Source organism: Budorcas taxicolor, chromosome 25 (assembly GCF_023091745.1).
Source record: "Budorcas taxicolor isolate Tak-1 chromosome 25, Takin1.1, whole genome shotgun sequence".
Taxonomy (NCBI): domain Eukaryota; kingdom Metazoa; phylum Chordata; class Mammalia; order Artiodactyla; family Bovidae; genus Budorcas; species Budorcas taxicolor.
In genome coordinates this window covers 39,763,692-39,790,410 of record NC_068934.1, presented here as the reverse complement: position 1 = coordinate 39,790,410, position 26,719 = coordinate 39,763,692, and the positions used below count along the sequence as shown (strand labels likewise).

The window sequence follows — 26,719 nt, the reverse complement described above, 5'->3', positions numbered from 1 at the left end:
GCACTAGTTTCAATTATTGTCTTGCTTTTACCTGTTAACATACATATGATTCTCTCACAATAACAGAAACAATATGAGGAACAATAAGTTGTTGAATTATTGCTCGCCACAGCTGCGATGTTGGTGCAGATGCATGGCGGCTACAACAGGAGTGCAGACGTGCAGTGGAGAGGAACTACCCCACATCCACATCAGGGGCGGCAGCTGAGAGGAGCTACCCTACTTCCAAGGGAAGGAGCAACGGCTGCACTTTGCTGGAGCAGCAGTGAAGAAATACCCCACGTCCAAGATAAGAGAAACCCAAGTAAGATGATAGGCAGTGAGAGAGGGCATCAGAGGGCAGACAGACTGAAACCACAATCACAGACAACTAGCCAGTCTGTAACATGGACCACAGCCTTGTCTAACTCAATGGAACTAAGTCATGCCATGTAGTCCACCCAAGATGGACGGGTCATGTTGGAGAGATCTGACAGAATGTGGTCCACTAGAGAAGGGAATGGCAAATCAGTATTCTTGCCTTGAGAACCCCATGAACAGTATGATAAGGCAAAAATGTAGGACACTGGAGGATGAACTCCCCAGGTTGGTAGGCACCCAATATGCTACTGGAGATCAGTGGAGAAATAACTCCAGAAAGAATGAAGAGATTTAGCCAAAGCAAAGACAACACCCAGTTGTGGGTGGGACTGGTGATAGAAGCAAGATTCGATGCTGTAGAGAGCAATATTGCATAGGAACCTGGATTGTTAAGTCCATGAATCAAGGCAAATTGGAAGTGGTCAAACGGGAGATGACAAGAGTGAATATAGACATTCTAGGAATCAGCAAACTAAGATGGACTGGAATGGGTGAGTTTTACTCAGATGACCATAATATTTACTTCTGTGGGCAGGAATCCCTTAAAAGAAGTGGAGTAGACATCATAGTCAACAAAAGATTCTGAAATGCAGTACTTGGATGCATTCTCAAAAATGACAGTATGATCTCTGTTTGTTTCCAAGGCAAACCATTTAATATCACTGTAATCCAAGTTTATGCCACGATCAGTAATCCTGAAGAAGCTGTAGTTGAACAGTTCTATGAAGACGTACAAGAGCTTATAGAAAACACCCAAAAAAGATGTCATTTTCATTATGAGGGACTAGAATGCAAAAGTAGAAGTCAAGAATCACCAGGAGTAACACAAATTTGTCCTTGGAGTACAGAATGAAGCAGGGCAGATGCTAATAGAGTTTTGCCAAGAGAACCCACTGGTCATAGCAAGCACCCTCTTCCAACAACACAAGAGAAGACTCTACACATGGACATCACCAGATGGTCGACCCCAAAATCAGATTGATTATATTCTTTGCAGTCAAAGATGGAGAAGCTCTACACAGTCAGCAAAAAGAGGACCAGGAGCTGACTATGGCTCAGATCATGAACTCCTTATTGCCCAATTCAGACTGAAATTGAAGAAAGTGGGGAAAAGCACTAGACCATTCAGGTATGACCTAAATCAAATCCCTTATGAGTATACAGTGGAAGTGAGAAATAGATTTAAGGAACTAGATGTAATAGACAGAGCGTCTGGTGAACTATGGACGGAGGTTCATGGCATTGTATAGGAGACAGGAATCAAGACCATCCCCAAGAAAAAGAAATGCAAAAAAGCAAAATGGCTCTATGAAGAGGCCTTACAGATAGCTGTGAAAAGAAAGGAAGAAAAAAGCAAAGGACAAAAGCAAAGATATACCTATTTGAATGCAGAGTTCCAACGAATAGCAAGGAGAGATAAGAAATCCTTCCTCAGCGATCAATGCAAAGAAATAGAGGAAAACAACAGAATGGGAAAGACTAGAGATCTCTTCCGGAAAATTAGAGATACCAAGGGAATATTCCATGCAAAGATGACCTCAATAATGGACAGAAATGGTATGGACCTAACAGAAGGAGGAGATATTAAGAAGAGGTGGCGAGAATACAAAGAACTGTGCAAAGAAGATCTTCACGACCAAGATAATCACGATGGTGTGATCACTCACCTAGAGCCAGACATCCTGGAATGTGAAGTCAAATGGGACTTAGGAAGCATCATTACGAACAAAGCTAGTGGAAGTGATGGAATTCCAGTTGAGCTATTTCAAATCCTGAAAGATGATGCTGTGAAAGTGCTGTACTCAATATCCCAGCAAATTTGGAATCTCAGCAGTGGCCACAGGACTGCAAAAGTTCAGTTTTCATTCCAATCCCAAAGAAAGGCAGTACCAAAAAATGCTCAAACTACAGCACAATTGCACTCATCTCACACGCTAGTAAAGTAATGCTTAAAATTCTCCAAGTCAGGCTTCAGCAGTAAGTGAACCATGGACTTCCAGATGATCAAGCTGGTTTTAGAAAAGGCAGAGGAACCAGAAATCTTATTGACAACCTCCAGTGGATTATCAAAAAAACCCAAGAAATTCCAGGAAAACACATAATTCTGCATTAGTGACTATGCCAAAGCCTTTGACTATGTGGATCACAATAAAATGTGGAAATTTCTTAAAGAGATGGAAATACCAGGCTACCTGACTTGCCTCTTGAGAAACCTGTAAGCAGGTCAGGAATCAACAGTTATAACAGGACATGGAACAACAGAGTGGTTCCAAATAGGAAAGGAGTATGTCAAGGCTCTATATTTTCACCTTGCTTATTTAACTTATATGTAGAGTACATCATGAAAACGCTGCATTGGAGGAAGCACAGGCCGGAATCAAGATTGCCGGGAGAGATATCCATAGCCTCAGATATGCAGATGACACCACCCTATTGCATAAAGTGAAGAAGAATAAAGAACTTCTTGATGAAGGTGAAAGAGGAGAGTGAAAAAAGTTGGCTTAAAGCTCAACATTTAGAAAACTAAGATCATGGCATCCGGTCACATCACTTCATGGCCAATAGATGGGTAAACAGTGAAGACAGAGGTTGATTTCATTTTTCTGGGCTCCAAAGTCACTGCAGATGGTGATTGCAGCCATGATATTAAGAGACGCTTACGTCTTGAAAGGAAAGTTGAGACCAATCTAGACAGCATATTGAAAAGCAGAGACATTACTATGCCAACAAAGGTCCATGTAGTCAAGGCTATGTTTTTTCCAGTGGTCATGTATGGATGTGAGAGTTGGACTATAAAGAAAACTGAGCCCCGAAGAATTGATGCTTTTGAACTGTGGTGTTGGAGAAGACTCTTGAGTGTTCCTTGAACTACAAGGAGACTGAACCGTTCCATCCTGAAGAAAATCAGTCCTGAATGTTCACTGGAAGGACTGATGCTGAAGCTGAAACTCCAATGGTTTGGCCACCTGTTGAAAAGAGCTGACTCATTTGAAAAGACCCTGATATTGGGAAAGATGGAGGACAGGAGGAGAAGGGGGTGACAGAGGATGAGATTGGTTGAATGGCATCACCAACTGAATGGACCTGAGTATGTGTGGACTTTGCGAGTTGGTGATGGATAAGGAGGCCTTGTGTGCTGCTGTTCAAGGGCTAACAGAGTCAGACACGACTGAGCAACTGAACTGAACTGAAGTTGTTGAATATAGTTTCAGATTTCTTTCCTTGTTTCCTTTTATTTAAAATTTTAATTTATTTATTTTAATTGGAGGCTAACTACTTTATAATATTGTATTGTTTTTTGCCATACATCAACATGAATCCACCATGGATATACAAGTGTTCCCCATCTTGAACCCCCCTCCCATGTCCCTCTCTGTACCATCCCTCTGGGTCATACCAGTGCACCAGCCCCAAGCATCCTGTATCCTTCATCAAACCTGGACTGGTGATTAGTTCTTATATGATATTACACATTTCAATGCCATTCTCCCAAATCATCTCTCCCTCTCCCAAAGACTCCAAAAGATTGTTCTAAACATCTTGTCTCTTTTGCTGTCTTGCACACAGGGTTATTGTTACCATCTTTCTAAATTCCATATATATGCGTTAGCACACTGCACTGGTGTTTTTCTTTCTGGCTTACTTCACTCTGTATAATTGGCTCCAGTTTCATCCACCTTATTAGAACTGATACAAATGTATTCTTTTTAATGCCTGAGTAATATTCCATTGTGTATATGTACCACAGCTTTCTTATCTATTCATCTGCTGATGGACATCTAGGTTGCTTCCATGTCCTGGCTATGATATACAGTGCTGCAATGAACATTGGGGTACACATGTCTCTTTCAATTTTGGTTTCCTCGGTGTGTATGCCCAGCAGTGGGATTGCAGGATCATGCTGCTGCTAGTCACTTCAGTCGTGTCCAACTCTGTGTGAACCCATAGACAGCAGCCCACCAGGCTTCCCCGTCCCCGGGACTCTCCATGCAAGAACACTGGAGTGGGTTGCCATTTTCTTCTCCAATGCATGAAAGTGAAAAGTGCAAGTGAAGTCACTCAGTCGTGTCCGACTCCTAGTCACGCCATGGGCTGCAGCCCACCAGGCTCAAGGTAGTTCTATTTCCAGTTTATAAAGGAATATCCACACTGTTCTCCAGAATGGCTGTAGTAGTTTACATTCTCATGAACAGTGTAAGAGGATTCCCTTTCCTCCACACCCTCTCTAGCATCTATTGCTTGTAGACTTTTGGATTGCTGCCATTCTGACTGGTGTGAAAGGGTACCTCATTGTGGTTTTGATTTGCATTTCTCTGATAATGAGTGATGTTGAGCATTTTTTACATGTTTTTGTTAGTCATCTGTATTCTTCTTTTGAGAAATGTCTATTTAGTTCTTTGGCCCATTTTTGAATTGGGTTGTTTATTTTTCTGGAATTGAGCTGCATGTGTTGCTTGTATATTTTTGAGATTAGTTGCTTGTCAGTTCCTTCATTTGCTATTATTTTCTCCCATTCCAAAGGCTGTCTTTTCACCTTGCTTATAGTTTCCTTTGTTGTGCAGAACCTTTTTTTATTTATATTTTTCTTAATTTTTATTTTTACTTTATTTTACTTTACAATACTGTATTGGTTTTGCCATACATTGACATGAATCCACAATGGGTGTACATGAGTTCCCAATCCAGAACCCCTCTCCCACCTCCTACCCCTATATCATCTCTCTGGATCATTCCTGTGCACCAGCCCCAGGCATCCTGTATCCTGTATCGAACATAGACTGGCGATTCGTTTTTGTTTTTTTTTTTGGCGATTCGTTTCTTACATGATAGTATACATGTTTCAGTGCCATTCTCCGAAATCATTGCACCCTCTCCCTCTCGCTCAGAGTCCAAAAGTCCGTTGTATATATCTGTGTCTCTTTTGCTGTCTCGCATACAGGGTTATCTTTACCATCTTTCAAATTCCATATATATGTGTTAGTATACTGTATTGGTGTTTTTCTTTCTGGCTTACTTCACTCTGTATAATAGGCTCCAGTTTCATCCATCTCATTAGAACTGATTCAAATGTATTCTTTTTAATGGCTGAGTAATACTCCATAGTGTATATGTACCGCAGCTTTCTTATCCATTCATCTGCTGATGGACATCTAGGTTGCTTCCATGTCCTGGCTATTATAAATAGTGCTGCAATGAACATTGCAGTACATGTGTCTCTTTCAATTCTGGTTTCCTTGGTGTGTATGCCCAGCAGTGGGATTGCTGGATCATATGGCAGTTCTATTTGCAGTTTTTTAAGGAATCTCCACAATGTTCTTCATAGTGGCTGTACTAGTTTGCATTCCCACCAACAGTGTAAGAGCATTCGCTTTTCTCCACACCCTCTCCAGCATTTATTGCTTGCAGACTTTTGGATCGCAGACATTCTGAATGGTGTGAAATGGTACCTCATTGATTTGCATTTCTCTGATAATGAGTGATGTTGAGCATCTTTTCATGTGTTTGTTTGCCATTCGTATGTCTTCTTTGGAGAAATGTCTACTTAGTTCTTTGGCCCATTTTTTGATTGGGTCATTTATTTTTCTGGAATTGAGCTGCATAAGTTGCTTGTATATTTTTGAGATTAGTTGTTTGTCAGTTGCTTCATTTGCTATTATTTTCTCCCATTCAGAAGGTTGTCTTTTCCCTTGCTTATAGTTTCCTTTGTTGTGCAAAATATTTTAATTTTAATTAGATCCTGTTTGTTTATTTCTGCTTTTATTTCCAGAATTCTGGGAGGTGGATCATAGAGGATCCTGTTGTGATTTATGTCGGACAGTGTTTTGCCTATGTTCTCCTCTAGGAGTTTTATAGATTCTGGTCTTACATTTAGATCTTTAATCCATTTTGAGTTTATTTTTGTGTGTGGTGTTAGAAAGTGATCTAGTTTCATTCTTTTACAAGGGGCTGACCAGTTTTCCCAGCACCGCTTGTTAAAGAGATTGTCTTTACTCCATTGTATATTCTTGCCTCCTTTGTCAAAGATAAGATGTCCATAGGTATGGATTTATCTCTGGGCTTTCTATTTGTTCCATTGATCTATATTTCTGTCTTTGTGCCAGTACTATACTGTCTTGATGACTGTGGCTTTATAGTAGAGCCTGAAGTCAGGCAAGTTGATTCCTCCAGTTCCATTCTTCTTTCTCGAGGTTGCTTTGGCTATTCGAGGTTTTTTGTATTTCCATACAAATTGTGAAATTATTTGTTCTAGTTCTGTGAAAAATACTGCTGGTAGCTTAATAGGGATTGCATTGAATCTGTAGATTGCATTGGGTAGTATCCTCATTTTCATTATATTGATTCTTGCAGTCCATGAAGATGGTATATTTCTCCATCTATTAGTGTCCTCTTTGATTTCTTTCATCAGTGTTTTATAGTTTTCTATATATAGGTCTTTAGTTTCCTTAGGTAGATATATTCCTAAGTAGTTTATTCTTTTTGTGGCAATGGTGAATGGAATTGTTTCCTTAATTTCTTTTTCTACTTTCTCATTATTAGTGTAAAGGAATGCAAGGGATTTCTGTGTGTTGATTTTATATCCTGCAACTTTACTATATTCATTGATGAGCTCTAGTAATTTTCTGATGGAGTCTTTAAAGTTTTCATGTAGAGGATCATGTCATCTGCAAACAGTGAGAGTTTTACTTCTTCGTCTTTTCCAATTTGGATTCCTTTTACTTCTTTTTCTGCTCTGATTGCTGTGGCCAAAACTTCCAGAACTATGTCGAATGTAGCGGTGAAAGTGGACACCCTTGTCTTGTTTCTGACTTTAGGGGAAATGCTTTCAATTTTTCACCATTGAGGATAATGTTTGCTGTGGGTTTGTCATGTATAGCTTTTATTATGTTGAGGTATGTTCCTTCTATTCCTGCTTTCTGGCGAGTTTTTATCATAAATGGATGTTGAATATTGTCAAAGGCCTTTTCTGCATCGATTGAGATAATCATATTGCTATTATTTTTCCATTTGTTAATGTGGTGAATTACACTGATTGATTTGCGGATATTGAAGAATCCTTGCATCCCTGGGATAAAGCTCACTTGGTCATGGTATGATGTTTTTAATGTGTTGTTGGATTCTGATTGCTAAAATTTTGTTGAGGATTTTTGCATCTATGTTCATCTGTGATATTGGCCTGTAGTTTTCTTTTTATGTGGCATCTTTTTAAGGTCTTGGTATTAGGGTGATGGTGGCCTCATAGAATGAGTTTGGAAGCTTACCTTCCTCTGCAAATTCTGGAAGAGTTTGAGTAGGATAGGTGTAAGCTCTTCTCTAAAGTTTTGGTAGAATTCAGCTGTGAAGCCGTCTGGAACGGGGCTTTTGTTTGCTGGAAGATGTCTGACTACAGTTTCAATTTCTCTGCTTGTGATGGGTCTGTTAAGATTTTCTTTTTCTTCCTGGTTCAGTTATGGAAAGTTGTAATTCTCTAAGAATTTGTCCATTTCTTCCACATTATCCATTTTATTGGCATATAATTGCTGAGAGTAGTCTCTTATGATCCTTTGTATTTCTGTGTTGTCTGTTGTGATCTCTCCATTTTCATTTCTTATTTTATTGATTTGATTTTTCTTCCTTTTTCTTGATGAGTTTGGCTAATGGGTTGTCAATTTTATTTATCCTTTCAAAGAACCAGCTTTTGGCTTTGTTGATTTTTGCTATGGTCTCTTTTATTTCTTTTGTGTTTATTTCTGCCCTAATTTTTAAGATTTCTTTCCTTCTACTAACTCTGGGCTTCTCCATTTCTTCCTTTTCTAGTTGCTTTAGGTGTGGTAGATTATTTATTTGACTTTTTTCTTTTTTTCTTGAGCTATGCCTGTATTGTTATGAACTTTCCTCTTAGCACTGTTTTATAGTGTCCCACTGGTTTTGGGTTCTTGTGTTTTCATTTTCATTTGTTTCTATGTATATTTTGATTTCTTTTTTGATTTCTTCTGTGATTTGTTGGTTATTCAGCATCGTGTTGTTCAGCCTCCATATGTTGGAATTTTTAATAGTTTTCCTCCTGTAATTGAGATCTAATCATAATGCGTTATGGTCAGAAAAGATGCTTGGAATGATTTCAATTTTTTTGAATTTATTAAGGTTAGATTTATGGCCCAGGATGTGATCTGTCCTGGAGAAGGTTCTGTGAGCGCTTGACAAAAAGATGAAATTTATTGTTTTGGGGTGAAATGTCCTATAGATATCAATTAGGTCTAACTGGTCTATTGTATTATTTAAAGTTTGCATTTCTTTGTTAATTTTCTGTTTAGTTGATCTGTCCATAGGTGTTAGTGGGGTATTTAAGTCTCCCACTATTATTATGTTACTGTTAATTGCCCCTTTCATGCTTGTTACCATTTGCCTTACATATTCCGGTGCTTCTATATTGGGTGCATATGTACTTATAATTGGTATATCTTCTTCTTGGATTGATCCTTTGATCATTATGTAGTGGCCTTCTTTGGCTCTTTTCACAGCCTTTGTTTTAAAGTCTATTTTATCTGATATGAGGATTGCTACTCCTGCTTTCTTTTGGTCTCTATTTGTGTGGAATATCTTTTTCCAGCCCTTCACTTTCAGTCTGAATGTGTCCCTTGTTTTGAGGTGGGTCTCTTGTAGGCAGCATATATAGGGATCTTGTTTTTGTATCCATTCAGCCAGTCTTTGCCTTTTGGTTGGGACATTCAACCCACTGATGTTTAAGGTAATTATTGATAAGTATGATCCCATTACCATTTACTTTACTGTTTTGGGTTCGGGTTTGTATGCCGTTTTTGTGTTTCCTGTCTAGAGAATATCCTTTAGCATTTGTTGGAGAGCTCTGGTTTGGTGGTACTGAATTCTCTCAGCTTTTGCTTGTCTGTAAAGCTTTTGATTTCTCCTTCATATTTGAATGTGATCCTTTCTGGGTACAGTAATCTGGGCTGTAGGTTATTTTGTTTCATCACTTTAAGTATGTTTTGCCATTCCCTCCTGGCCTGAAGAGTTTCTATTGAAAGGTCTGCAGTTATCCTTATGGGAATCCCCTTGTGTGTTATTTGTTGTTTTTCCCTTGCTGCTTTCAATATTTGTTCTTTGTGTTTGATCTTTGTTAATTTGATTAATATGTGTATTGGGGGTGTTTTGCCTTGGGTTTATCCTATTTGGAACTCTCTGGTTTTGTTGGACTTGGGTATTATTTCATTCCCCATTTTAGGGAAGTTTTCAACTATTATCTCCTCAAGTATTTTCTCATGGTCTTTCTTTTTGTCTTCCTCTTCTTGAATTCCTATAATTCGAATGTTGGAGCATTTCGTATTTTCCTGGAGGTCTCTGAGATTGTCCTCATTTCTTTTAATTCGTTTTTTTTTCTCTCTGATTCATTTATTTCTATCATTCTATCTTCTATTTCACTAATCCTATCTTCTGCCTCCGTTATTCTACTATTTGTTGCCTCCAGAGTGTTTCTGATCTCATTTATTGCATTATTCATTATATATTGTCTCTTTTTTATTTCTTCTAGGTCCTTGTTAAACCTTTCTTGCATCTTCTCAGTCCTTGTCTCCAGGCTATTTATCTGTGATTCCATTTTGATTTCAAGATTTTGGATCATTTTCACTATCATTATTCAGAATTCTTACTCAGGTAGATTCCCTATCTCTTCCTCTTTTGTTTGGTTTGGTGGGCATTTCTCCTGTTCCTTTACCTGCTGGGTATTCCTCTGTCTCTTCATTTTGGTTATATTGCTGCGTTTGGGGTGGCCTTTCTCTATCTGGGAATTTGTGGAGTTCTCTTTATTACGGAGTTTCCTCACTGTGGGCAGGCTTGTATCAGTGGATTGTCAAGGTTTCTTGGTTAGGGAGGCTTGTGTTGGAGTTCTTGTGGGTGGAGCTGTATTTCTTCTCTCTGGAGTGCAATGAAGTGACCAGTAATGGGTTATGAGACGTCAATTGTTTTGGAGTAACTTTGAACTGCCTGTATATTGAAGCTCAGGGGTTTGTTCCTGTGTTGCTGGAGAATTTGCATGGTATGTCTTGCTCTGGAACTTGTTGGCCCTTGGGCAGTGCTTGGTTTCAGTGTAGGTATGGAGGCATTTGATGAGCTCCTATCAATTAATGTTCCTTGGATTCAGGAGTTCTCTGATGTTCTTAGGATCTGATTAAAGCCTTCTGCTTCTGGTTTTCAGTTTTATTTTTATAGTAGCCTCAAGACTTCTCCCTCTATACAGCACCGATGATAAAACATCTAGTTTAAAGATGAAAAGTTTCTCCACATTGAGGGACACCCAGAGAGGTTCACTGAGTTACATGGAGAAGAGAAGAGGGAGGGGTAGTTAGAGGTGACTGGAATGAGATGAGGTGGGATCAAAAGAGGAGAGAGCAAGCTAGTCAGTTGTCACTTCCTTATGTGGACTCCTCAGTCTGGACCGCTCAGAGGTGTTCACAGAGTTATACAGGGAAGAGGAGAGGGAGGAAGTAGACAGAGGTGGCCAGGAGGATAAAGAGGGAAATGAAAAGGAGAGAGACAGATCCAGCAAGTAACCAGTTCCCTAAATGTTCTCCACCGTCAGGAACACACAGAGATTCACAGAGTTGGGTAGAGAAGAGAAGGGGGAGGAAGGAGACAGAGGCAACCTGGTGGAGAAAAAAGAGAGTCCAAAGGAGAAGAGAGTGGTCAAGCCAGTAATCTCGCTCTCAGGTAAAATTGGGTACTGAAGATTGGGTTTTTAAATGTACAAAATTGACAACAAATACCAAAAAGCAAAGATTAAAAATCTAGAGTTGAGGTTGGATTTTCAAAAATACAATATTAAAGAAAAGAAGAAGGAGAAGAAAGAAGAAAAAAAAAGCCATAAGAATTATTAAAAAACAACAACAACAACCTCAAAGAGAATATATATGGCATTTGCTTTAAAAATAGGGTCTTTTTTTTTTTTTTGAAAAGTAATAGGTTATAAAAATAAAAATATAAGGAGAAATACAGAACTTAAAAAATTAAAAAAGGTTAAAAAAAGAAGAGGAAAAAGAAAAGAAAAAAACAATCACACAACTCTCTCTCTCTCTCTCTCTCTCTCTCTATATATATATATATATATATATAAAAGAATGATTGTAAAAATAGTAAAGATATATCTGGCCCTTCCTCTGGTTTGTGGGCAGTGTGGAGTCACTTCCAAGGCAGTTCCCTCTGTTTTATTTCTTCTGTTTGCTAGTCTCTTCAGTGTCTGATTTCTGCCCTGTCACGGGGTGGGGGGGGGTGGGGGTGGTGGTTGACACTTTTTTTTTTTTTAGTCTCACTTGTTCAGTCGCGCTGTGGGGAGGGAGGGATGCTGTAAACAAGTAACACTGGCGTGTACCTGCAGTATCTCAGCCCTTCTGGGCCTGCCCCTGCTCGCAGTGAACACCGCTCAGGCTCTACATTGCTCTGCCGGGAACTGTCTGAGGCCGGCCCTAGGCTGCATGCACCTCCCCATTCTAAGCCGCTCAGGCTTGGCGCTCAGGTAGCCCTCAGAAGTGCAGATTCAGTTGGGCCTCCATTTTGTGTCCTTCCCAGGTCCGAGTAGCTCAGGTGTTTGGTGAGCGCAGTCGCTGCAGCTTATCGCCTTTTCCGTCTCTGCTGCTCAGTTTTCTGGGTGTATCGCTGGCATCCCTTCTCTGGCAGCTGATGACTGTCCAGAACCCCCAGAAATCTTAGTTAGCAAAGAAGCCTGCTTGCATTTTGGTAGGTAATGTCTCTCTTGGGCTGCAATTGCCCCCTTCCAGCCCTTACAGCTCTGGCTGCCTGTCACTGGAGGGGGATGGTCTGGAGCCGGCTATTTCTGTTCCATCCTTTGTTCTGTGCGTGGTCCTGACGGTGTCTTATGTTCGAGCTTTTCACGTGGTAGCTATCCCACAGTCTGGTTTGCTAGCCCAAGTTAGTTTGCTCTGGTTATGAGCAGGGTGTTCTGGCCTGAATGTTACAAAGCACTGAAGCCTGCGCCTCCCATGCCTCCCTGCCCAGCCCCCAGTTGCTAACGGCAGATGCAGGCGTCTGCGCTGCTTCTCCACTGGGGGAGTTACTGTTGGGCTTGTAATCTGTTGGTTTAAATTATTTATTTATTTCTCCTTCCTGTTATGTTGTCCTCTGTGCTTCCAAGGCTCGCCACAGACTCAGCAGCGAGAGTGTTTCCTGGTATTTGGAAACCTCTCTTCTTAAGATTTCCTTCCCGGGACGGAGCTCCCTCCCTACCTCCTTGGTCTCCTTTTTCATCTTTTATATTTTTTCCTACCTGTTTTTGAAGACAATGATCTGCTTTTCTGGGCGCCTGATGTCCTCTGCCAGCATTCAGAAGTTGTTTTGTGGAATTTACTCAGAGTTGAAATGTTCTTTTGATGAATTTGTGAGGGAGAAAGTGGTCTCCCCATCCTATTCCTCCGCCATCTTAGGACCGCCCCCAGTGCAGAAGCTTTTAATTTTGATTAGGTCCCATTTGTTTATTTTTGCTTTTATTTCGAGTATTCTGGGAGGTGGGTCATAGAGGATCCTGCTGTGATTTATGTCGGAGAGTGTTTTGCCTATGTTCTCATCCTGAAGTTTTATACTTTCTGGTCTTACATTTAGATCTTTAATCCATTTGAGTTAACTTTTGGGTGTAGTGTTAGAAAGTGTTCTATTTTCAGTTTCTTACAAGCGGTTGACCAGTTTTCCCAGCACCACTTGTTAAAGAGATTGTGTTTTCTCCATTATATATTCTTGCCTCCTTAAGACAAGGTATCCATAGGTGTGTGGATTTATCTCTGGGCTTTCTATTTTGTTCCATTGATCTATATTTCTGCCTTTGTGCCAGTACCATACTGTCTTGATGACTGTGGCTTTGAAGTAGGGCCTGTAGTTAGGCTGGCTGAGTCCTCCAGTTCCATTCTTCTTTCTCAAGATTGCTTTGGGTTTTTTTTTTTTTTTTTAATTTTTGTTTCCATGCAAATTGTGAAACTGTTCTACCTCTGTGATAAATACCATTGGTAGCTTAATAGGGATTGCATTGGATCTATAGATTGGTTTGGGTGTTATATGCTTTTTCACTATATTGATTTTCTGATCCAAGAACCCAGTATATTTCTCCATCTATTAGTGTCTTCTTTGATTTCTTTCACTAGTGTTTGATAGTATTCTAGATATAAGTCTTTAGTTTCTTTAGGTAGATATATTCCTAAGTATTTTATTCTTTTTGTGGCAATGGTGAATGGAATTGTTTCTTTCATATGTCTTTCTATTTTCTCATTATTAGTGTACAGGAATGCAAGGGATTTCTGTGTGTTGATTTTATATCCTGCAACTTTACTATATGCATAGTTTAGCTCTAGTAATTTTCTGGTGTAGTCTTTAGGGTTTTCTATGTAGAGGATCATGTCATCTGCAAACAGTGAGAGTTTACTTCTTATTTTCCAATTTGGATTGCTTTTATTTCTTTTTCTGCTCTGATTGCTGTGGCCAATGCTTCCAAACTATGTTGAATAGTTGTTGTGAAAGTGGGCACCCTTGTCTTGTTCCTGACCTTAGGGGAAATGCTTTCAGATTTTTACCATTGATGGTAATGTTTGCTGTGGGTTTGTCATGTATAGCTTTTATTATGTTGAGGTATGTTCCTTCTCTTCCTGTTTTCTGGAGAGTTTTTTTTTTTTTTAAATCATAAATGGATGTTGAATATTGTCAAAGGCTTTCTCTGCATCTATTGAGATAATCATATGACTTTTATTTTTCAATTTGTTAATGTGGTGTATTACATTGAGTGATTTGCAGATATTGAAGAATCCTTGCAATCTGGGGTAAAGCCCACTTGGTCATGGTGTATGATCTTTTACTGTGTTGTTGGATTCTGATTGCTAGAATTTTGTTAAGGATTTTTGCATGTATGTTCATCAGTGTATTGGCCTGTAGTTTTCTTTTTCTGTAGCTTCTTTGTCAGGTTTTGGTATTAGGGTGATGGTGGCCTCATGGAATGAGAGTGGAGGTGTATCTTCCTCTGCAATTTTCTGGAACAGTTTGAGTAGGAAAGGTGTTAGCTCTTCTCTAAATTTTTGGTAGAATTCAGCTGTGAAGCCGTCTGGAACTGGGCTTTTGTTTGCTGGAAGATTTCTGAGTACAGTTTCAATTTCCGTGCTTGTGATGGGTCTGTTAAGATTTTCTATTTCGCCCTGGTTCAGTTTTGGAAAGTTGCGCTTTCCTAAGAATTTGTCCATTTCCTCACGTTGTCCATTTTATTGGCATATAATTGCTGAGAGTAGTCTCTTATTATCCTTTGTATTTCTGTGTTGTCTGTTGTGATCTCTCCATTTCATTTCTAATTTTATTGATTTGATTTTTCTCCTTTTGTTTCTTGATGAGTCTGGCTAATGGTTTGTCAATTTTATTTATCCTTTCAAAGAACCAGCTTTTGGCTTTGTTGATTTTCCCTATGGTCTCTTTTGTTTCTTGTGCACTTATTTCTGCCCTAATTTTTAAGATTTCTTTCCTTCTACTCACCCTGGGGTTCTTAGTTTCTTCCTTTTCTAGTTGCATTAGGTGTAGAGTTAGGTTATTTATTTGGCTTTTTTCTTGTTTCTTGAGGTATGCCTGCATTGCTATGAACTTTCCCCTTAGCACTGATTTACAGTATCCCACAGGTTTTGGGTTGTTGTGTTTTCATTTTCATTTGTTTCTATGCATATTTTGATTTTTGTTTTAAATTTCTTCTGTGATTTGTTGGCTATTCAGCAGCATGTTGTTCAGCCTCCATATGTTGGAATTTTTAATAGCTTTTCTCCTGTAATTGAGATCTAATCTTACTGCATTGTGGTCAGAAAAGATACTTGGAATGATTTCAATTTTTTTTGAATTTACCAAGGGTAGATTTATGGCCCAGGATATGATCTATCCTGGAGAAGGTTCTGTGTTTGTTTGAGAACAAGGTGAAATTCATTGTTTTGTGGTGAAATGTCCCATAGATATCAACTAGGTCTAACTGGTCTATTGTATCATTTAAAGTCTGTGTTTCTTTGTTAATTTTCTGTTTAGTTGATCTATTCATAGGTGTGAGTGGGGTATTAAAGTCTCCCACTATTATTGTGTTATTGTTAATTTCCCCTTTCATACTTGTTAGCATTTGTTTTACATCTTGTGATGCTCCTATGTTGGTTGAATATATATTTATAATAGTTTATCTTCTTCTTGTATTGATCCTTTGATCATTATGTAGTGTCCTTCTTTGGCTCTTTTCACAGCCTTTGTTTTAACATCTATTTTATCTGATATGAGTATTGCTAACCTGCTTTCTTTTGGTCTCTATTTGAAAAGAATATCTTTTTCCAGCCCTTCACTTTCAGTCTGAATGTGTCCCTTGTTTTGAGGTGGGTCTCTTGTAGACAACATATATAGGGGTCTAGTTTTTATATCCATTCAGTCAGTCTTTGTCTTTTGGTTGGGGCATTCAACCCATTTACATTTAAGGTAATTATTGATAAGTATGATAACGTTGCCATTTACTTTATTGTTTGGGATTTGAGTTTATACACCCTTTTTGTGTTTCCTGTCTAGAGCATATCCTTTAGCATTTGTTGGAGAGCTCTGGTTTGGTGGTGCTGAATTCTCTCAGCTTTTGCCTGTCTGTAAAGCTTTTGATTTCTCCTTCATATTTGAATGAGATCCTTGCTGGGTTTCCCTGTCCATCACCAACTCCCGGAGATTGCTCAAGCTCATGTCCATTGACTTGGTGATGCTATCCAAGCATCTCATCCTCTGTCTTCTGCTTCTCCTCCTGCCTTCCATCTTTCCTAATATCAGGGTCTTTTCCAATGAATCAGCATGTTTAGTGTGCATTCAGTCTCTTTTAAAATCAACCAACCTGAATTAAATTTCTCTGTGTCCCTACTGCACTCCCAACTATAGACCAGAAACAAAAAATTGCAGAGACTGAAGACTGATTCCAGCACATCACTGGGGAGACTTCATTCCCAGTCTTTTTTTTTAAGGAAAAAAAAAATTAGTTGTGAACATTAAAATCGGTAGATTGTACATAAATATCCAAATTTGATTCTCTTGAAAACATGGCCAAGTGGCCTGCTTTCCAGCATGGGTGAAGTGGAGAAAAGGCTGCTGCCAGTGGTAAGGCATGTGCTGCCCAGATTCCAAAATGACCACCTAGTCCTAGTATCATATCTCCTGCCTCCTGGGGCCATGAGCTTGTGAGAACTAGACTTCTAGCTCTCTTAAGATAAAGACTACTTTTGTCTAGATCAACTTTGACTTTGAAGCCTTTAACCCAGAACCTAGCACACAGTTCTTCCTTGTACAGTTGTTGGATGATATAGAATCTCTTGTGGATGCAGATGACATTTCTTCCAGTACTGAAACCATGCAACTGAAGTACTGCTCTGCCCTAAATCTTTGATGCAGTCTGGCATCATAGGTGACCCTGATGTCTGCCATTAGACCCACTACCTAAAGCCAGTTGTATGTCCCTGGGCTGTCCCTGAAGTCTTCACTTTGCCATTTGACAACTTATCCTCCTAGCAATCTCCCCTCCAATGAAGACAGCAATGCATATCTCATGAAGTGGCTAGGAAGATGACATGAAACCACGAATGTAGAGCATGTCCTCTAGTATCCATTTTCATGCTGTTCTTAGCAGTTTTTTCTCCATGTGGGCAAGGTTCTCTGTCTTCTTAGATGTCCATGCAGATCAATTTGATTATCCAGCCAAGCTTCAAGGTAGAGATTACAGTTCAATTCTGTGTATTTTGAGAAGCTTCAAAGGCCACTGACCAAGTACACTGATCCAGGTAAAGATTTAATTAAAAGCTTTGTGTTTTTTTCAGATCTTTTAGTGGCCTAAAGGGGAAAACTAGGGTAGGTCAGAGCATATATAACTAGGGGCTTGTGGTCACCACTATATGCTAAGAACCCAAACTTCTGTGAGTACTTGGATGCAGGAAAGAAGCATGAAGTGGCTTGTGCTCCTCGGTCTGGTGTCCATCTCAGTGCATAGTCAAGTAAGTATGGGGACTATAAGTCACGTCATATTCCCTTCTCGGATTTTTCTTTTCATCTGATTATTCTTCCACCCATCAGGTTCAGAAGGGAATGGAATATTTCTGTAAGAGTCTTAAAGCTCCATTTTTACTTATTGATAAGTAACTTGCTATAGGAACTGTGGATCCCAAGGTCTTGGTTGGGTTACACAAAGCTTGGGGTCCAGTCATGTCATGACCTATTGAAAATGCAACTTCTTGTAACAGCTCAGTGCACAGTCTATGCAGATGTCAATGTGGCCCTGCGGAAGAGCACTTTCTACATTTTATTCAACATGTCCTCTTTTTTCCCTGTCTACTTCAATGTGTATACGCCTAAGTCTGCATCTCTGTATCACTGTCATTTATCTCTCCATCTCTTTGGAAGTCACAGAGAGTGTATTTCTCTTTGTGTTGTTTTCTTTTAATTTTTCATTTGACTCATCCTTCCTTCTCAAACCTTTGAATTTCCCTTACTTGTTCTCTATATCTTGGATTCTTCTTTCAATTCTCTCTTCTCTGTCAACTTGGAGAAAGATACACTGTTTTATATCTGACAAGCAGTGTGACCACAGCCAACTCAGAAATCTCTTACATTTCAAATTGCTCCCTTGTAAAAGAGGATGAGCCCCCCTTCAACCTACATCCTTGAGGTTCTATGAGAAGGAATGAGTGAGATGGCAACACTAATGATAATGGCTGTCATTGTTGAGACTGGAAGATCCCCTGGAGAAGGAAATGGCAATCCACTCCAGTATTCTTGCCTGGAAAATCCCATGGATGGAGGAGCCTTGTAGGCTATAGTCCATGTGGTCGCAAGGAGTCAGACACGATTGAGTGACTTCACTTTCACTTTATATACATCACTTCTCTTATCCCCAAGATACCCTATTTGGAGGGTTTGTATTGTGACATTCTACCATTTTACCGAAGGGGAGACTGAGACACCACATGGTCATATGGCTTACCCAAGATTGCAGAACAGAACCAGTATTGAAATCTATGTCTTTGCCATAGTATATGCATAAATATCTGATAATAATGTGCCTCATAAAAATGATTAGAAAACACACAGGGCCATTACAATGACAGTTATATCTTAACACTGATATCTAATTGTAGCATCTTCTTTGTTTTGTTTGTCAAATGCTCGGTGAAAGAATACCTCTAAGGAGAGTGAAGACCATGAGAAAAACCCTCAGTGAAAAAAACATGCTGAACAATTTCCCGAAGGAGCATGCTTACAGACTGTCCCAGATTTCTTTTCGTGGCTCAAATCTAACTATTCACCCGCTGAGAAACACCAAGGATGTGAGTATTTTGGGAGGATGGTGCTTCAAAGCGCCCCCTGGTGCTCTAGCCTAGCACTGGGGCTCATCTGGAGGTGCCAGGTGGGATTATGGGGATGGGGTTCCTGCAGGAGGCAGGGACACTGGAAAACAGGGACCCCCAACCAGAGGAGAAGGCAGTCTCATCCTCAACTGTTGGTCTTTGTGACTGGGCCCAGAAATTACCGTGTCAGGAAAATATCCATATATGTGTCAAAGATGTGTCATTTGTTTGAGGGTGATTGTTCCTTCTGAACTAAGTGAGCTCCTCAGTTACAGGTAAAGAGTGAACCATCACTGATCAAAAGGTAGAGCCAACTGCAGAGCAATTGTGAATCCCTAGGCAAAGAAATTCAATTTTCACAGATGAAAGAACGATAGCACTAAAAAGTTACTGAACCTGAATTCCATGTATGACCATAAGAATCACTGTGGTTACTGTTTTTAGATTAGACAAAGGGCTTATTTTGTCTTCAAGAATGCCCATGCCAGCCTGAGAGATAGGCAAAGAGTAAATACATGTCAAATGAAAGGGTCACCTGTGTGGTGTTGACTGGATGTGGTCTGAGTTTGGAGGGAGTGGCTGGGGTTGATCAAGAAGGACCTCCTGGAGAAGCGGGTGCTAAGGCTGGGTTTGAAGAGACAACAGAGCTTCTCAAATGAAGGCACCAGGACATCTCTGGGCTTCCAGTGGTCCTGGAGGCCCAGTGTTTATGCCTACGGGATTCCCATGCAGGAGGAACCACATCAACGCCTAGGCATAGAGTCAACATCCTGCATAAAATGTAGCACAGGAAAAATATATCAAATGCAGATACCTCTGTGACCAACGTCTGTTAGCTGCACGGTGATTAGAAAGTAATCTCAAGAGATATGTGACACCCAGAGGGAGGCAGCAGTTTGGGAATAGAGGGTAGCCAGTTCTGCACTAACCCACTCCCTGCATCTCCCTGTAGTTGTTCTACCTGGGTAACATCACCATTGGAAACCCCCCTCAGGAATTCCAGGTTGTCTTTGACACAGGCTCATCTGACTTCTGGGTGCCCTCTGACTTTTGCACCAGTCCAGCCTGTTGTGAGTACAGATACCTTGTACCCGGACCATTCTTCACTTGCCCTGCCACCCTGTTTCCATCCTTGGCACCTGATGACACTCATCTCTTGTGTCTACAGCTACACACACTAGGTTCAGACATCTTCAGTTTTCCACCTTCCGGCCTACCAATAAGACCTTCAGCATCACCTACGGATGTGGAAGAATGAAAGGAATTGTTGTTCATGACACAGTTCGGGTAACAGTGTAACATATGCTGAGTCAGGACTGGCTAGGGAGTGACCACTGCTTGCAAAACAGATGCAGGACCATCTGGCAGGACCCTTCCAAGCCTATCTCCCATAGATATTGGCCATCTTATCCACAGGATCATGTCTCTTGGGAGGCAGTGCCTGTGATGACAGGCGAACAAACAGATTAGCTAACCCAGAGAGTGGTTTGAGGTGTGGACTTGCAGCTCCTCTGCCCATGAGCAATTCAAGGTTCATTTTGCTGGAAGTGAAAAAAAAAAAAAGGATAAAAGCACCCACTTTTATATTCACAGACTGTTCCAGGCACTTTCAGGTGATAACTGGTTTAATCCTGCAACAACCCTACACAGCAGTTACTCTGACTAGCTCATGAGACATATGAGGAAACTGAGGTGTAGACAGTAAGGTCCTTGCTGAGGGCACACACATGGTTAAAGGTGGAGTTAGGATGGCTTTTCAGGACTGAATATGCTGTGGGGTGTTTGTGGACAGGATAAAACTGATCTGAGGACCCTGGGAGCAGTCAAGGGCTTCAGGTATCCAGAGTGGGAAACTGGTGGCCTGAGATGTCAAGGGGAGTGGTGAATGATTTCTCACTCTAGAGGACCCTTGAGAGTCTAATAAAACTATGGCCCGCCTCCCCCAAAATACTTGAGTAGTTCTGCTCTCTCTTTTCTCTCATACACACTCACAGGAATATACACATATCCCCAAAAGTGATTTCCGCAGGCAGTAATTTCATAGAGCCCTGCAAACAAGATTGTGTTTTAGACTTCTGTCTTCCTGGACAGATGCAGAATCCACAGTACATTACAGAGAATGCAATCCATTCCTGTCATTAGGTCACAGTGATGCCAAAGAAAGACTCTCTTGCTCTTGATTGCTTTGTCTATATGGTGGCACCAATGGGACCTGGCCTGACTCTTCGTTGCCCTACCTGTACAGAAGCTGCAAGGCCAAAATGACTCACTCAGGTGATGTTTTTCAGAGGGGCAGATGTTATAAAATTGACAGCCTCTCTCAAATCGAACCCAAATCCCCCTCCCCGTTTGATCTCACTGTTGGCCACCGAAGACAGAGCCCAGCCTCAATTCTTCTCTGAGGATCTAATGGCAATGCATCCCAGCCCAGTCCTAGCCCCACTTCACGTATCTGTAAGTGCGAACAATCTGCTTTCCCACAGATTGGGGACCTTGTGAGCACTGACCAGCCATTTGGTCTAAGCACAGAGGAATATGGGTTTAAGCATATACCTTTTGATGGCATCTTGGGCTTGAACTACCCCAACATATCCTCTTCTGGAGCAATCCCCATCTTTGACAAGCTGAAGAATGAAGGTGCCATTTCTGAGCTTGTTTTTGCCTTCTACTTGAGCAAGTAAGTCTGAGATGGACAATCCCTTTCACCAAATTAGCTATAAGATGCTTTCAGTTACACAAAAGTTATAGAACACTTGATAAAGAAGTATCCTGAGAGATAATCTAACCCAGGATAACTATGGACCCAGGACCCTACCTGGCTTCACCCCTGGCTTTCAGAAATAAAAGTTTATTGGAACACAAGCCTACTCCTGGGCTCAAGACCAGTAACCTGGTATAGGGGGTTGAGTGAGGAGGAAGGCTAATGGAAGGCCACAGGAAACAAGTTGAAGGAAGGATTTGCTTATGAATTTGATAAGGAAGGAAGGAGAAGGATGGTGGATATCTTTCCTTCCTCATTAGCATTTCACTGGGAACCCAGGACCAGCTACCCAATTTGTAGGAGCCAGTGAGAAACGAAAGTGTGGGACACAAAAGTGTGGGACCCCTTGTTTGATAAATATGAGGCATTTCAAGACAGGGAGAGCAGAGGTTGGATCCCTTCTGAGTTTGGGGCCCTTTTGATAGTAGAGATCACAGGCCATTGGAGCCAATGCTGGGTGACCTGAACCCACACCCTTAGAACTCCCAGGCCTTGATTTTCCTGAAAAATGACAAACTGGACAAGGGGAAAGCCCAAACACTCCAGCACCCTGTCCTCTGAGTGTGTCTGAGCACTCAGGTGGCTGGAGGTCCAGGGCATCTTCAGAAGACATAGTGGGTGAAACCCATCCAAGTGGGTTCAGCTTCTAACCTCCTCTGTGCCACTCGTTAGCCAGTAACAGACCTCAGTCTGGATCTCAATCTCTCCTAGACTCGATTTCTGCATCTGTACGTGGGGACCTTATTAGGGCCTTGATGGGTGGACAAGCACAGCTCTCAGACAGTGCTGTTGTTACTGTCCTCCAAGGATCGCCCCCTCACTTCTCTTTACAGAGACGGGCAGGAGGGCAGTGTGGTGATGTTTGGTGGGGTGGACCACCGCTACTACAAGGGAGAGCTCAACTGGGTACCATTGATCGAAGAGCGCACCTGGATTGTACACATGGACCGGTAAGCTTCTCCCTCTGAGGGTCGGTCCAAGTGATGCTCCCACTACTGTACATGGACACAGGCAGATACACACAAATGCATTCTCAGACACACAGTCCCACAGACATATAAACCACCTGCAACGGCACAGACAGACACACAGAAACATGGAAACACACAAGCAGACACATAAAAACATACACAGCAACACATAAAAACATGCATAGCTAGTGAGAGACACATAAGCACACACAAAGAAACATCCAAATACAGATACAAACAAACACACAAGCACAGAGATACACAAAGAACCCATGGGTTCATAATCCCCAGGCCTTCTGAGCATAGGTCTGATCAGGGTCCTAAAAGGCACCAGAGAGGTCTGTGTAGCTGGGAGAAGACTGCACCCATTGCCTTTTGAGGTGGGGAGCATGGTTAGAGGACTCTACAGTGTTGTGAACAGAGGATCCGGGAAAATTTCACCAGCCTGAACAGAGTTATGATAAGATGACCGACTGTCCAGGGCTACCTAGGACATAGAAAATTTTCAGTACAGATAAATGTCTGTTTAAAAACAGGGGCAGTCCTGATAAAATGGGGAAAACTGGTCTTCTCATGGAGCAGCTACCCAGCAGTGGAGAGAAATTGCCTGCAGTCTTAAGACGTGAAAGCAACTAATAGAAAAGACATGCCAATTTCTTGGGCACACGTGCAACAGGGGCTATTACAGAGGATCAGGAAGGTGGGATCCAGGAGTTACCTGAAGACAAGAGGCATAGTTGATAGGATTCTGTGTGATACCCTCAGGCAAATGTTGACCTGTCCTTTGGAGTTTCTATGGGCTAGTCATGTATTTCCTGGCCACGGTCTCAGGGTCTGAGCTGGTTGTAGGAGCAGTGCTGAGAGACACCCTCTCCCAGAGAAGCCCCTCTCTCCCCCTACTATGAGAATCTGCTGCCCCTGCGAATTTCCATCTTCACTCTGTGTGCTAGTTGTTATTTGTTCCCCACCAGATACAGCTCTCTGGAGGTTACTTATTGTTTTCTTAGTTTTCATACACTCATTGAACAGACAATATTGGGCATCCACTGTGTGCGAGGCACTTTAGGGAGGCAAGGAGCATAAAACTCCCCCTCACATCTAAGAAGGCAGATATACATGAAGTGACTCGTCCACATAGTGAATTGTGACTTTGGTACATGCTAGACATGAGGAGGAGAAGGCAATGGCAACTCACTCCATTACTCTTGCCTGAACAATCCCAGGGATGGCAGAGTCTGGTGGGCTGCCCTCTAGGAGAGGGCAGATGTCAGATATGACTGAAGTGAGTTAGCATCAGTAGCAGCAGCAGACATGAAAAAGGGTCTACAGAGAATGACTAAGACAGGAGACTCATAAACACCGGGGGAAAGACTTCCCAAAAACAATAAAATTAAGCTGGAATCTGGAAGATGAGTAGAAATTTGCTAGTCAAAGTGCAGTGGAGTCTTCTAGGAAGGAAGACCAGATTGGGTCAAGGTACAAAAGATTCTGGTGTATTCAGGTACTGCATTCAAGGATGTCAAGAAAGGTGCTGTGTCGAGAGCATAGGAAAAGAGGGAAAGAGACCAAGGGCTGTTTAGGAGACGGTCGGGAAGGGGACAACTCTGGGGAGGCTCAAGAGTGACCTTGATGCCCACTTTCTTCCTTTGTCTCTCAGCATCTCCATTGAAAGAAAGGTTATTGCTTGTTCTGGCGGCTGCAATGTCATTTTTGACACCGGGGCAGCATTCATCGAAAATCACTGGTTGATAACATGCAGAAGCTCATCGGCGCCAGGCCACGTGGTTCCAAGGTGAAGGTTCATGCCCCAGGGTCACTCGCAGTCTCCACACACAACAAGGATCACCGGGACCAACCTCTCACCCTCTCTCTCTAACAGCACTCCGTTTCATGTTCTGCGGTCAATACCCTGCCCTCTATTATCTTCACCACCAACAGCATCAACTACCCAGTGCCAGGTCGAGCCTACATCATCAAGGTGAGGGGACAATACTGAGGATTGGTTCTCAAGCTGGAGCTTGCAGGAATCCTTGGGTTGCTGCTGGGAGAAGGCCGCCCTCTGGAGGGCATGTCACACCATTGCAGATGCTGCTGAGCCCTGTAGCTGGGCCAGTGACTCCCACAAAACCAATCACTTGAGAGTTAAGGGCCATGTGGGACACTGACCTTCCTGAAATAAATGTGGAGAGGCCTCACCATATGGCATGGTGGGAGTTAAGGAGAGGGGAACACTAAGGTCCTCAGTCCTCAAAGAGCTTCAATTCAATATGAACCCTTAGGTGCATGAACATGAAATTCAGCACTAGCTGTCCCTGAAATAGGCCATGTTACAAGGAGAATGGCTGGGGACAGTCCCAGTGTGATGTCCCAGTATATGTTAACAGGCTCCCTTCCCTTCTCAAGGTTTTCATGGTTTGGATGATAAATTACATGGTCAGCCTTGTTCTCGGGTGTATCTTCCCCTTCCTCCAGCCAGGTGCCTCCTATGTGAGTTCGAGTACCGAGCAACTCTGTGGGGAGTTTGGATGCTAATGTGAATAAAGGGTGCACTGCGACTGCTCAGCCATGGCACAGGGTGGAGGCTTCATGTCAGTACCATAGGGAGTTCAGCAGGCTGATGGGCTCAAAGAAGGCTTTGAGGAAGAGAGGGAATTTCAGGAATTCTAAAACCACAAACTCATGAGCCATATGGAGGGTTGCTTGTTTCTAGGCAAAACTGCCCTGGATTCCATGCAAATGGCATCTCAAGATCATCTGCACTGGGGCACTGGGGACTTACGAGGGGTGATGAGGGCCATGGACAGACCAGTAGGGATGGGTAACAAAAGTATGTTATCCAACCAAGCCTGGAGTAGCCAGAGAGGGTAAGTGTGGCCTGAAGGAGACTTCACAGGGTTCCTGAGTTAAAGCTTCAAGAAAGTGTTGTGGGCACTGTTCTATTTAAGATGGATAACCAACAATGAGTTGCTGTGTAGCACGGGGAACTCTGCTCAGTTATATGACAGCCTGGATGTGAGGGGTTTCTTTGGGACCAGGATACCAAGATACATATGGTTGAGTCCCTTTACTGTCCACCTGAAACTCAGAATATTGTTAATCAGCTATACTCAAATACAATATAAAGTTTTTAATAAAGTACAGGTTATGGGGATGCAGGAGGAGAACCAGCATTCTCTGCAGAGAAAACAAGGAGCAAGAGTCAGAAGGAAAAATAGGGAGTGAGGAGAGCTATGGACTATGTGACTTATCACTGAATGTTGAATATAGTTCCTTATGCTCTACAGTAAGACTTTGTTGTTTTTCATTCCTCTATTTCCCCAACTCCCAGTCCTCCCCTACCCCACACCCTTCCTCATGGCAACCTCATGTCTTGGCCCTCTTTGACTGATGAACTCTCATATCCCCTGCTGCTGAGAAAACCCCTTGATACTTACCAAAACAGGGAAATAAAACAACAAATTGTGCTGGGTCTGGATATTGGAGGGAGTCACCGCTAAGGGCTCATGCTGACTGGTGTGTGTTTCTGATTCCCCCAGGATTCTAGAGGTCGCTGCTATACCACTTTTAAAGAGAACCAATTTAGTCCATCTACAGAGACCTGGATCCTGGGTGATGCCTTTCTGAGGCTGTATTTCTCAGTCTTTGATCGAGGACATGGCAGGATTGGCCTGGCACGGGCAGTGTAAATGCTTAGAGTGGTTCAGGAATAAATAAGGCCACTCCTAACACACTCACTCACACTTGGGCACTGCTGCCCAGGATGCTGGTGAACTGTGTTTGATAGTCTGCACACCCTATTTCAGTAAACAATAAAGGGTATCACTCTTAATGGTGCTGAAACAAATGGTTGCCTCTTTTTTTTTTTTTTTCTTTTTTGTCTGGGAGTGCAGTATCTAGAACAAAATCCGAATCAAAATTGAGAGGAGCCCTCCTCCACCTGCCTTCAAGGAAAAGGGGGACTCATTGAAATGATTATGGGAATCGAGGATACAAGAATCAGAGCAAATACAAAGATCTCTGTGACTGGACCCAAGAAATCAAAAGTCATCAGTTCTCTCTTTTTCTCCCTCAGCCTTTCCCTTCCCTCTTCTTTGATGGTCTTAGCTGACAACTTTCTTCCTTAAGGCTTCTACACCTAGTGAGGGAGTCCAAGCTATCTGCCCTAGGGTTTTATATCCTGAAGGCATTTCCTAGTAAAGAAAGAAGCTGGGAGCCATTAGAGTTCAAGGGTATTCTCTGAATGATGCACCTCAGTTCACATGTACAGCCCTAGA

The 26,719-nt window shown here is 41.8% G+C and overlaps 1 pseudogene; it reads left to right on the top strand.

The window, feature by feature from the left end:
- Positions 1 to 17,264: 17,264 nt before the first annotated feature.
- LOC128069112 (pregnancy-associated glycoprotein 6-like) lies at positions 17,265 to 26,131 on the top strand (annotated as a pseudogene).
- Positions 26,132 to 26,719: the final 588 nt, after the last annotated feature.